This window comes from Buteo buteo, chromosome 1 (genome assembly GCF_964188355.1).
Source record: "Buteo buteo chromosome 1, bButBut1.hap1.1, whole genome shotgun sequence".
In the NCBI taxonomy this organism is placed as follows: Eukaryota; Metazoa; Chordata; class Aves; order Accipitriformes; family Accipitridae; genus Buteo; species Buteo buteo.
The window spans coordinates 54108521-54121440 of NC_134171.1; the positions used below are offsets into that span (position 1 = coordinate 54108521).

The following is a 12920-nucleotide window of genomic DNA, read 5'->3' on the forward strand; positions in this document are numbered from 1 at the left end:
TCGGACATGTAAAGAAACAGAAATGCAGCACAGAAAATATGAGAGTGTAACAGGCATAGCAAACACACACTACCTAGACAGATTTACACAGATTACATAAAAAGATCCCAGAATGGCTTTTAATTTTTCCTACTGATAGCTTGCATTACTCAGTGCTTAGATAAGACAGTCAAAATGGAGCTCCCCTTGTTCTGGGTATTGCACATAGATGCAGCAACGGAGTGTGCAAGAGCTGGCTAGCAAGAATTGATACAAGGCTTGCATGCTTCATTACTCTCCCATTTCCTTGCCTAAGCATGTGGCTTTGCTCCCCTGGATTTCTAGGCATGAAGGGGCACCTATAACTTATGATTCTTACCTACCTCCTATTTACTTCTATTGTGCAATATCTGTGGCCCCACACTAACACATGCCACAGCTTTTCATGGAAATCTCAGGAGAATCAGATGCATGTCACCAGCTCCACAAGACACCTCTCAGAACCTAACCTTTATCTCCTGATCCCTGCACACAACAGGTAATCAAAGATCTCTTCCATCTTCTGCATGCTGCAGATCGCGCTGGTCCTTGACTTTCCAGGCAAAACTGCAAGCATTTACAGAAATTAGGTTACTACTGATCCCTAACAAGCTGAGGGTGCAAAATAAGAATAAAAGGAGGTGCATTTCAAAGCTTTAATACCTCTACTCTACATCCACATAGCAAAGCCCAGCTGGGTGCAGAAAAAACACTCCTAAGCTGCTATCTCATCTCTGTATCCTTAGTCCCACCCTGTGGCGTTCTTGGATGCTGGATCTCATCCTTCTTATTTCTTTTATCCCGGACCATGGTCCATGTAGGCGTAAATAAGTACAGAGCTGCGTAACACCTGACATCATGGAGCAGCTTCTCATCTCATACGTTTTGCTGCCCACCAGCAGGCTGCCCACTGACCCTGGTGGAACTGTGCCAGGTTCACGCCTGCACAGCAAAGGCCAGTCTCCGGCGAGTCCCCAGCATTTGCGTGTGCTGGGCAGGGGGTGCTTGCTGCCACCTAAAGTACTCGTGACCGTATTCTGTTTGGTCAAACACTATAGCATGAGATGCTCTACAAGCACATTGCCCCGCGTGTGATGATCAGGGCAGCTACGCTTCCACTTCCCCAGCACGGCCGGCAAGGAGTTTCTGCTTAGCGACTGCTAAGGCTCTCCCACATGCATCAGAGAGAAGTATTTACGAGCTGATATGTGGACCAAGAACCTCAGGAGTATTATGCCACCCCATACTTGTATCTGCTGCATGAGTTGTGGCCAAGGGTAAGAATAAATAGGACAACAATCAGCAGTGAAAAGAGGCCATCAGATTAGGCCTGGGAAAATATCCAGGGGATTAGGTTTTCTGTACATTGCCAGCTCAGCTACAAGACTTTCTACCCGTATCACAATATTGGCGGATAACATTTTCCTTGCTCTTCTCCCACTTCTCTTATTTGTGAAGCATTATCACATGTTTACTAACACATATTTTCTCTCCCTTGCTTTCTGAGATACCCTTTCGCACAGGCACAGCGGGACAAAAAAGGCCTCCAGATGTGCACTAGGCTCAAAGCAAAATATCCTCCTGCGCCGCATTTTTATCACCTTATTTATACAAGAATTCTCATCAAGATCTGCAGGCAAAGACAGGTAAATAACTATGGTTAACACAGATGTGTAGGGGAGGCAGAAGGGAGTAAAACCCTGCTACTACCCCATGGAGGGCAGAGCAGCACTGCCTCTTTTACTAGCAAAAGTAGAGAGTACAAATTAAGTGCTCTGAGGATAACATGCTCTTTAGGAAATACAAAAGCTTTGCTTTGTCTTGGCTCCAGGAGTGCTGCATCAAATCAAGCTTAACTAAGGCTCTCTCAATCCACATAAAGCCTCAGGGGACCTCAGGAGCTCAAAACTGCAGTATGTCAAAAGGAAACTGCACAGAAATTGCAACAGTACCAATCCCGAAACTCCGGTGGTGTTCGAGTGCCCTGCCAGGCAAAGCAATGGGGCTGTGTCTGCTGCAGTTTTAGCCTTTAACTACTCAAGAAATACTGCTTTGGTTTGGTTTTCCTTTTTTGCCCCCCTCAAAATACTGAGGGGACCAGCAATGAAAAAAACACTGATCATTTTCTGTAGCAAAAATACATAACATGGGAACTCATTTAACCCCACACAGAATATGTGATAATGAGTAAGAGTATCTGATAAAGAATCAATGGTGGTAGTTTTGCTTAAGTATTTTATATTTGGCCATCACCTAGAAAGAAAACTGGCTACTCAACAAGAATTAATCCATTTTTGCAGCAAACAAGTACATTTTTAAAGGTCTCTAAAGTGGCAAAAAAGTAAGCAACAGCAAAATACTGAGTTACTAGATTATCCTCTGAAGAAAACCCTTCAGAAAGTCAATGGGATCCTACTGTTCTGCTGCCTGGTTTTAATCACCCCACCCCCACCCACCCATACTTAGACGCTAATTTTCTACATCCTCAGAGAAATTCGATACAGTGGAACAAAAAAATTCAGCAAGAGGGAAGGGAATGGTAAACTCAGGATACTTGCTGGCTTACCTCACCCTCCAGAGCACTTCTTAAAGGCAAGGAAAAAGTTATGCTGCATTTCACAGCCCTATGGAAAACCACAGCTTTCTGGAGCCCAACACTTGACAGTTAAGAAACATTCTGGTTATCACAGCAAAGGAAACCTTATTTGTACCCCCGCGTCTTGCAGTATCGCCTAGCCTTGCCTGCTCTAGCTCAGGAGAGGTTTTCGAGACTCTCTTTGCCCCTTCTGACTGCTGTGGTCTCCGGCCAACCTTCGGCAGAGCTTTCCATGAAGGCGGCAGATGTAGACCCTGAGATGCCGGGTCCAGGTGTGGGAAGGGCCTGGAGCAGCAGGAGTACCCTGTCAGCAGGTCATTACCAAAAATGTGGCAGGATAGTTGCAAGACTGAACTCCAGGTACAGTAGCAAAGCCACCAGGGCCGGAAGGTTCATGGAGCTCAGGTTTCTTGCTTGGCTCCCTGCTTACTTAAAAAAACCCAACTTCCAGGAAAATTTGGACTGGGAAAATCTGAGCAGAAGAAAAGTGGGGCAAGAGCGGGAGGGATTAACTCCTCTTCCAGGTCCTTGTGTTCATCGATGTTTCAGAAGCAGATGGGTACACCTGACAGGGTTGCTCCCTTGCAGGAGCTCCATGGGATTTGAAAGCAGTTTGAGGAGGGAAGGTGACAGTTTGGAAAGCGAAGCACTGAGTATGTCAGTCATGAAGACAAAGAGAAAAAAGAAGAAAAACAAAAAAAAGACAAAGCTGCTGCCTCATTCCCAGTTTGCTGTGATTTTTGTCATGCTTTGGCAGAGGAAAGAGCCGGAAGAAAACAGAACATTGCAGTGAAATTTCCAGAAGTCTTTTGTCTTTCTGCTGCTTCTTTCTCCCTTGCACTCTGAAAGGCACTTGAGGAAAAAACTATTTACTAAATGAATGGTGCAGGATTCCCATTTATCTTTTCAGTATTTTTTATCTTTCATTTCTTTCTTAATTTTTCCTTGATCACAATAAACCCATTGGGAACCAGATCTGAGAAGCAGATTATTTTAAATTCTAATGACAGCAGACATTATTTGTACTAAATATTTCTATAGAATGGCTCAGGTCACCTATTAAGTTAACATACACAGACACCCCTTAATAACACATGCTCTTCATTATAGCCCTTGATCATCCCTAGAGATCCACAATGCCCCATCAAAGCTCTGCGACATCCAATACTGTGGAGTAAGACCTCTTTTGCAGTAGGGCAGCAATTATACAGAGCCAACATAAAATCAATACAGCTGACTAATGAAGGATCCCTTTGCTTATGTAGCTAGACTTTAAAGTGGCTAAAAGCCTTCAGCATAGCGCCTACATCAACTGCTCTGGGACCTGTTCTAGAAGTCGGCAAAGATGTCGATGGGACGCAAGCTAAAGGAAGTCTCCCCAAATCAACGGCAGCCACCCAATTTTCTATTGAACAGATAGCCCCCACAACTCGGAGCAGTCTCCAGGGCCCCAGCCCTGTACAATCTGCGCAGGAACTGAGGGACACAAGCATGCCACAGTCCAGGCAAGGGTTTGACCCCTGGCACAAACATGGCTGAGATTTATATTTCCAAAGCAAAACAAAATAAAATAAAAGAATTACAAACCTGACATACTAATTGGAAATGGTTTACTAAATAACTGCAGCACTCTGGGTTAAATCTCGAAGTCCCTGAGTTTCCTAGCAATTTGGAAGGATTAATTTTGCCTAGTACATATTCCAGACTGTCCTAAGAACTGCCGTTAGCAAGTGTTTTTGGTTAATCTTTTGATTAATCTCTCTTCAACAAGGGGAATTGTTTTTGCCATTCAGTTACTATACAGCAGGCTAAATTCCGTTCTCATCATTTGGCTTATAAATCTCCCTGTTATTCATTTTTTTTCTCCTCGGTTTTCTAAAAACATGCTATCAATAAATAATAGGGAAGAAAACTAATTCAAACTCACATTCTTACTATAAAAAACCATGCAGATGACAGCATATAGGTCACCAGCTGTAGCGCAGCATAATACAAAATTTGCAGGAAATCTGTTAGAAGGACGATTTCAGCAATGAGGAATACATGATAGCATAAACAATTTCACACAATGATCACAAAATGAACCTGCCCTTCCATTGCCCTCCTATTCTCCTACTGTTGTTTCAGATTTGCCTCTTTATTACAAGAAAATATACCTCTCGGTTTTATTAGAACGTGTCTGAGGGAATGCTCTGTGTGATAGATAGCTGAGAGCAAAGCAAGACATAAGTGTGACTCAAGGCACATAACAAGCCTTACCTTGTAAAACCTCATGCAACTAGCACCGAGGATGCAACACTCCTGTATTACTTGCCATATAAGAGTGATTTTTTTTCACTCTGAACAGTTACCTGCTCTTACCCAAAAGCTTTCCATCCAAATTCGGATATGATCTTCAAGGTTTTCAATTAAATACTCAAAGCACAGAAGAGAAGCAAGAACAATACATCATCCATCCAAGACATGTTACATAGCAGTAGGGACATGGGGGAAATTCTGAACAATGACACCATGACAAATCCCTCCGAGGCACAAGGATCCTCTTAAAGAATGACACATAGCCAATTGAACTTCCATTTTTAAGGTCAAGTTTGAAAAATGTACCCTGTGAATGGCACAAAACCCTTTGAGCCAGTATCAGTGGTGTTACTATGGCAAAACCCCCTCCTGTAACGAACCAGAGTCAGACCAAATGATCTGTCTTGAAAATAAAGGTATAAATGAAGCTTGCCTAAATTTGAGCTGATGGCCCTAGGGAAAGCAGATATTTCAAACCAGATGCTTAGACCATTAGACCATCTGCTCTAGAAGTGTCTGAAAAGCCAACTGCTACAATGGAATTCTTCTCCCTCTCTCATTTTCTCCTTAAATCAATAGGTCTCTTTACACAAAGTATTTATACCGAGTATTTTATTTTTTCAACCCCTTCTTTATTTGTAAATCCTTAGGATCTCTTCCCCCAGTGGGCTGTGAGAAGAAAAGGAGTGTTAGCTATTTCCCACCAGGCAATGGTATCTCTTCCTTCAAATTATAAAAGCACACTAGTATTTATTAAGGAGTAGTCACTTTTAAAAATATATGATTAATTTGTGCAAAATCATGTCAAAATATTGTCAAAATCATTTGTTATGAAAATGGATTTCACGTGTAACCCTGCTTGCTTCCCTTCTTCAAATGAAAACAGTCTGTGTCTGGATCTTGAATTCGGGGATATATGTTACTTAGAAGTATTTGCAAAATAACCTAGAAGAACCAGTCATTTTAATCATATAGGATTGTTTTTTTCTTTGCTAATTCACTGACTGAATTATTTTTATAAAAAAAGAATAATAAAAATTAAGCAATAACTAATTGCAGGTAGAAAGCAACGCACTGTCAGTGCTACAATTCATACGCTGTGGCTGCTTTGGGAACATGTTAGTTCCCTGAGGTCATTCCAATCTGAGTAACTTCAGTCTTCCAATGCTAGGTCTTGCAGCACACAGAGGCGCCCGCCACATTTATCAGTGCTTTTGTTTTACTTCTGTCTCTCTCTCTCAAACATTAGACAATTAACCCAATGTCAAAGAGCAAAATTAAAAAAGAAAAAAATAAATGAAATGGTTTTGTGCTTATTCAGAAACTTCTAACTTGCAAAGTTGCCCAGGTCAGTCCTTCTGCACTTTGTGCAGCTGTAATAAAGACCTAACCAATATATGATCTTTTCATTTGTTGCTCTTAAAGCAACTGGAAAAAGAAAAGGGGGAAAATACCAACCAGATAGTGAAGCATGAATAGCCCTATTTATACTTGATGCGAGTACTGAGTGCATGGAATTGAAATAAGATGTCTCAGCGCTGCTGTGGTCTGCGAGAGGAGGCAGAGAATGATCGTATCAGTGATCTGGAGTTTATTTCCTCCTGCCACGGCGTCCTGCTTAAACTGACCGCTTCTGTTCTCCCTGCCTCAATCGCCACATCTGGGTAACAAAGAAGGCCACAGCACAGGCAGATGTTCCTAAGTTGTGAAGTGTCAAGAACAACATGAGCCAGCAGAAAACCCTGAAATAAAAAGAGCTCAGTCTAACCCGCTTCCACCTTTCTGAAGCAAGAGAGACACAGCCCTGTCATAGGAGCCTGCCTGTTCGTACAGCATTGGGCAAGAGCTTCCAGCCAGGAGCCGGTATTTGATGGGACACGAGAACTGAATGTGCCTTTACGCCAAGCTCCTCACCTACGAGCAACCTAGCAGCGTCCTCAAAAAGGTCAGGCTGCTGAAATGGTTGAATATTACTTGTCATTATTTCAAGCATTCGTATCTTAAGCTAATCAAACCCATGTGCACCAGATCACATTGAATCTCAACTTTCTACAATTGTTCATGAGGATACTTTATAATTTGATTTCTTCCCAATTCTGGAATATGTTTATTGTGGTAGCCAAGAAATTACTCCCTACATTTTAAAACCCTAAAACAGCAGATACATTTAAATAACCATTGTTGGAAAGCAGATGTAAATGTAAAAAAAAAAAAAAAAAGTTACCTCCTTCCCCAAATCTGTATTTTGCAAAAGGCAAAACATCTGAATGGTTCTATTTTCAGCAGGACTTAATACAAATCCAAAACCCAGAAGAACCAAACAGCCTGAATTTTGGGGAGCTGGAGCCACATTTTAACATCGCAGTTCATTATTTGCTCATCTTAACCATCTGATACAGAGAAAAATTTTCCTCAATTTTTTCTTCCTCCCCTTGCCAACACCTTCCAATACCCTCAAAAAGGATTTAAGACTCCAGCTGCCCAGTTTCACTTCGACTCCCATCCCATTCTTCTCTGCTCACCTTGCTCAGGCTATTGGAGCATCTTCTTTCACTTTTTATGACTTCCATAACGTCCTGCAAATATACTGCTCCTTCTGACCATCTGCACAAGGGCTTTCCATTAGAAAAACTCATTGCCTATTTGCAGTAGGCTTGGCATGAAACATAGAAATTGGGAACAAACATGGTGATTAAATGACAAACTCTGAATATGGGTAGTTTTTTTCTATTTCAGATAAAATGTTGTTGGAATTACAGGAAACATTTGCTCCTCATTCTTAGCTAGGATTTTTTGTGTGTGTTAAGTCAATTAAATCTTAATAGGGTGATTCCCTGGTTCTTTATTTAAAACAGAACAAGCAAAAAGAGAGAATACAAATAGTATGGAAAGGTTGGACTTCATATTTTATTTGCACCCATATGGCATGCAGGGTTGCTCATTTCAATAATAACGATTTTTAATTAAAAAAACCTCCATAACTTTCACAACAGTCAAGCGGGAACTGCTAAAGAAAAGATGTTTATTACCCTGGCAATTTTCCCCACTCATCAAACTGGCATGTCTATCTCTTGCACCCCAGTTGCAACCAGCTACAGCTAATGGTGTTCCCTGCATCCCAGCACGTCTCTGCGGAGAAGAGAAGCAGGAACAGCGTGGGGGTGCGTAGCTCTTCTCTGTTCTGCGAAATTAGTTCAGCGCACTATAAAAACATGATTAGCTATGATGTCTCAGCCTTGTTTATGCTGCAGTTCTTTCAAGGCTTTATCTTACCAATTTGTAAAGTGATGAGTAATATTGACTTTTCCTAAGCTTTCCTATTGTCATAATGGCATCATAGTTGAGCAACCTCCAAATTAGTAACAGTTATGTCACAACAACTCTACTGAGAAAGTGTGTTTACTTCTCATTAAAAAATGAAGAACCGAGTCATGGAGAAATCACGCGTCCGGACCGACAGAAGAAGTCTCTGCAGATCCATGGCTAGCACCTAGGCTCCCCAAATCCAAGCTTAATCTATTATCTACACAACTCGCAGCCCATTATGGTAATGACAACTACAAAATGGTGGTTTGCATTAATATTTAAACACTTCTGGTTGTGCGTAGGACAGCAGAAACAATGCACAGCACAGAGTAAGGCAGCCCATGATACGAAGTTGAATGCGAATATATTTAGGGGCTGTTATAATACAGGCTAACGGGAGGCATTAAACTGCACCAGTGTCTTACAACATGTGGCCCCTAAGTCTGCTTGCTGCGAGACTCACCTGCAAGGGAAATGATGCAATACATATGAAGACTTTGCTGAATATCTCATTCAAAAATGCAGAGCACACAAGGAAAGCCAGAATTCCTTTTGTATGCATGAAAATACACCTCAGCAGACTGCTTTTACTCCCAGTCTTAGCATTTGCACAGAAGAAGCTAAGCAGAAGGGAAGGAGTCCTCCAAAGCACTCAAGAAATCTCTGGGTCAATGGGAATCACAGAAGCACCCAGTCCTAAGTGTTTTAACTGATGTAAGAACACGAGAAATTAATAAAGCCAAGCTGCAAGAACCAATTTCATTTAATAGTGCTTGTAATCACTACCAAGAAGATGCAGAAAGTCTGCAGGCAGAGTTTGGTGAAAGGCCAGGAAGCTAATTTGCCATTTGCATAAGTCATTTAGAAGAAGAAACTATTTAAAATTATGTATCTATGACACATTACACGTGAACAGATGAACAGTAATCCTGAATAATAGTTCGGTCTCTATGTGCAGAGGAGGGGGAAGGGAGCTGCCTTGATAAAAGAGCATAATTTGCAAGTATTAGAGGAGAGGAATGAAACTACCCAAGTTACAGACTACAAGATGGGAAGGAAAGCAATCTGAAGATGCTGCTTCAGGGCAGACATTTTGTTTCATCCCTAACTTGAAGGGAGAAAGGAAGAAATAGCCTTGCATTTATGTCCTCCAAAGTTTCACCGCAGCAGTGATCCTGATGGCACCATACTACCATCCAGGATAACTCGTCGTTCTTCATACTATTTCATGCTATTGTCTTTTAAAATATCACTACTGAGGCACAATGTTTCCATCATGCATAGGTGTAAAAAGAGAGCTGTTTTGCCCAACGGTTGAATTTGATGGGGGGGGGCGGGGAGACACACACACTTCATTTTCCCTGAAGAGCAGTGTGAGATTTCCAATCCTCAGCTTTAACACATAAAATATTAAGAGCCAATTTTCAGCTGCACCTCTGTCACTTCCATTATCATTCTACACGTCCGGAGGTGATAATGGACTCAGTAAATTGCAGCCTCTTTCCATCCCAGACCACAAGGGCTTTCACCTGGGGACAACTCTGCACAAGGGGCCGCCCAGATATATGCTAATGGCATCCAGCAGCAAGGCGCTAGGGAAGACAACAAGATGTGTTCAAAAAAACCAAGGTACTGAATAACAAAGGCAGGAAAATGCCCAGGAACAAAGCCAGATCAAAAAGGAGTGAGCTTGCTCCCCAAAGTTACGCGTGTATTGCTATCCTCACAGACTTTGGCTGAAAATACGCTGGCTGGGCAGTCAAACTTTTTCATTCAGACACATCCTAGCTGAGCCGCTTACTGCTTCAGTTCAGCCACAGTGCCAAACGTTACCGAGAGCAATGATTTTTTAATTATGATGTGACAGCAAAATGGACCACAGCGTGGGTGGTGACGGAGCTGCAACTGGTATTCAGCATGTCCGCTGAGCTCACAGGCATGTTTCGGAGCCGGGCGAACAAAAGCTACTTACAATGAAATACTGCCGCTGCCGGCTGCAGCCTTCGCATGGTCCCAGCTCTGCTTGAGAGCCCGGGACATCACACTTTTAGTGACACGCACTGAATTCCACAGGAAATCACCCCCAAATTTGGTGATTTTTACATTATGACAGCATAAAACAACTCCTGTGGATCATAAGCATAAAAGGTATCTCCTTCTTTTTCCCATGGATGCAATGAACCCAAATCTCAAATCCGGCAAGTAGAAGGAAAGTCTCCAATTGGTTTTAATGAAATTGGGATCATGCCCAATACACTGCGGGGCTTTCCTGTATTAACAAGCAGCCTTCAAGGGATGAACTGCAAAAATTGAGAGCCAGACCATGAGGATGCTGGTCAGTACTGGGAAACCCTAAGTGGTTACCTCCATCAGGCCTGAACAACCTGGTGCACCTGGGTTGGGACAGCATCCCTCCTGCTCAGGCCCCATGAACATTGCATTTTATTTCCCTGAACTGAAAACTGAACAAGCAACATCTGTTAAAGCCTCCATCCTGCCACACAGCTGAAGAAGGGAAAGTGCACTTTGCTACTACATGCCATACTTCAGTGGTTATTATTTAATTATGTTTTTTCCCTGGCGAAACATTCTTCACATATAACAGGAAAGCGAGACAACATGGAACATAGTTAGCACCCAAACATCCTTCGCCCCCCCGCCCCCCAAATGCACCACCACACTTTACAGCTTAGATTACCAACACAAGGGGAAAAAATCTGGACTGATAAATTCTCAGAGTTCAGGAAGTCACATCCGACATGGGCTTGAACTTCACAGCACCACAACTAATTAACGGCACGGAGTGGATGTGCAGCCTAGAGCTCTATGCTGCCCATTAAGAGTGGCAAAGCATTATAATTTACTTAACTTCCCAACTATCCCACTCAGTCATTGCATCCTGTTACAGCACGTATCATCATATCAGTGCTTAACAATCTTTAAACATTTTTCTCTCTGTGAAGCTGTGTATCACTTTTACCTGCACTTACTGCACGTGCTTACAGGTATATCATGCATAGGATGATATTATTCTAGGAAGTCAAACAGCAACACTTGATCCAAGTTGTAAGGTGGCCGCAATTAGCTCTCATAAGAATTACAATTTCGAAAGTTCACGAGGTTGGATTACTCCAGCTGCATTTCAACAAGTACTAATTTTGCATGTGCCAGTCTCCTCACAAAAATTTCATTTCTATGAATTTTTAATGATGCAAAGTAATTTTTTCAAGGTCACTGAGAGACCGAGCAGTTATTCAGACATTAAATTTGCTCACAGTTTCTTGGCAGCTTTGCAAGAAGGCGAGCAAGGATGGTGTGTGGTGGCAGTTGGGGGAGGGAAGAATGACGGGGTAAAAGAGCAGAAAGAAAGTTAAAGAAAAATCAGGAAACAAACTTGATGGAGAACTAACTTTGAAAACAAACTTGTGGTCTTCTTTCATGTCCTAAAAGGAGAAAGGAGTGCAACTCTTGCCTTGGGCACATATATATAGTCATTTAAATCCCCTTCTTAGCATCTTATTTTGTTCAAATAAAGGGGAAGGGGGGAATAGTTAAAGACATTTCATTTTATTTTGGCTTTTTTTTAAAGTCCATTTATGTCAGGGAAGATTTTCCAGTAAGCTAAACGTGGCAATATCGAAATGACTGCTTTAACTCATTAACTAGTTCTGTGAAAAAGCTGGCATGACATTGATGGAAATTAACAATTCAAATGGTTCTGGCAGCCACAAGAGTGCCTGCTTCCAAATATTTCACCTCCTAACACCACCAAAATCTTGCTGCTACGGGAGCTTAGTGCCTGACAGCCGTGTAGCACCACCACCCTCTCCGCTCTTTGGGACAGACAGCTCAGAGTGGTTTTTTTCTGTTCATCAAATATTTCCTTTTCTAGGCTTCAAGCTGCAATCGTTTATCCAAGCAAGCAATTCCCAGGAAGAGTGTCTGCAGGACTCCCCTACCTCGCTACTGCAGCGCGTGCTGGGGTAGTCCACGTTACAGCACACACGTACAAAATAAATGTAGGAACATCACCGGCAAAGCTTGGTACGGGGGAGATAATAATGCAGCCCAGCCTGAGGTCTTGATTTACCTCAACAAAGTCACCCGTGTCCCCAAGCCTCCACGGTCGTGGGCTTGGCAGTGGCAGCCGGCTCTGTGCAAGAACGCATGGGTTTTCCTTAGCTGGCTTATGCACTTTCTGGCAGTGGTTATGCACTGCCTGAACAACCCGTGCTGCCTGTTAAATCTTATCAGACAGACAGCTTTTGCTATCAAAGAAAGGCTGTTGCAATAACTGCCGTCCTCATCACCCCTGTCACTCTTCATTTGGGTGAGCAGAGGAGACTCCCCACCGGCAGCAGCAATGCAGGGAGCGGGCGAGCTCGAAGAAAACCGCCTGGAGGAATCTTTGGCCTGCACACACATTTCCGATTCACCTGCATTTAATGCCGTTAATATTTCAGCAGCTGTAGTGCCAGGGTCAAACTGAAATTTTGCACTCTCTGTTTCACTCGGAAATGTCAGTCTCAGACCTTCTGCTGGATTTTTTTTTTTTTTTAAACACTGATGAACGAAGAATAAAAGCGAAAAGAGTGAGTAGCAGAAAGTTTACAAAAAGGTCAGAATAGTCATTTCCATGGCCTGTAATTTAAATATTGCTTTGTACAGGACCTGACCTTGCCATCTGTCTAAGACAGGCAAC

General features: G+C 42.5%; 1 protein-coding gene across 1 annotated transcript in view; it reads right to left on the minus strand.

The window, feature by feature from the left end:
- Positions 1-12920, minus strand: part of UNC5C (unc-5 netrin receptor C) — a 262862-nt gene that overhangs the window by 171211 nt on the left and 78731 nt on the right. The gene's annotated exons all lie outside the window — the stretch shown is intronic.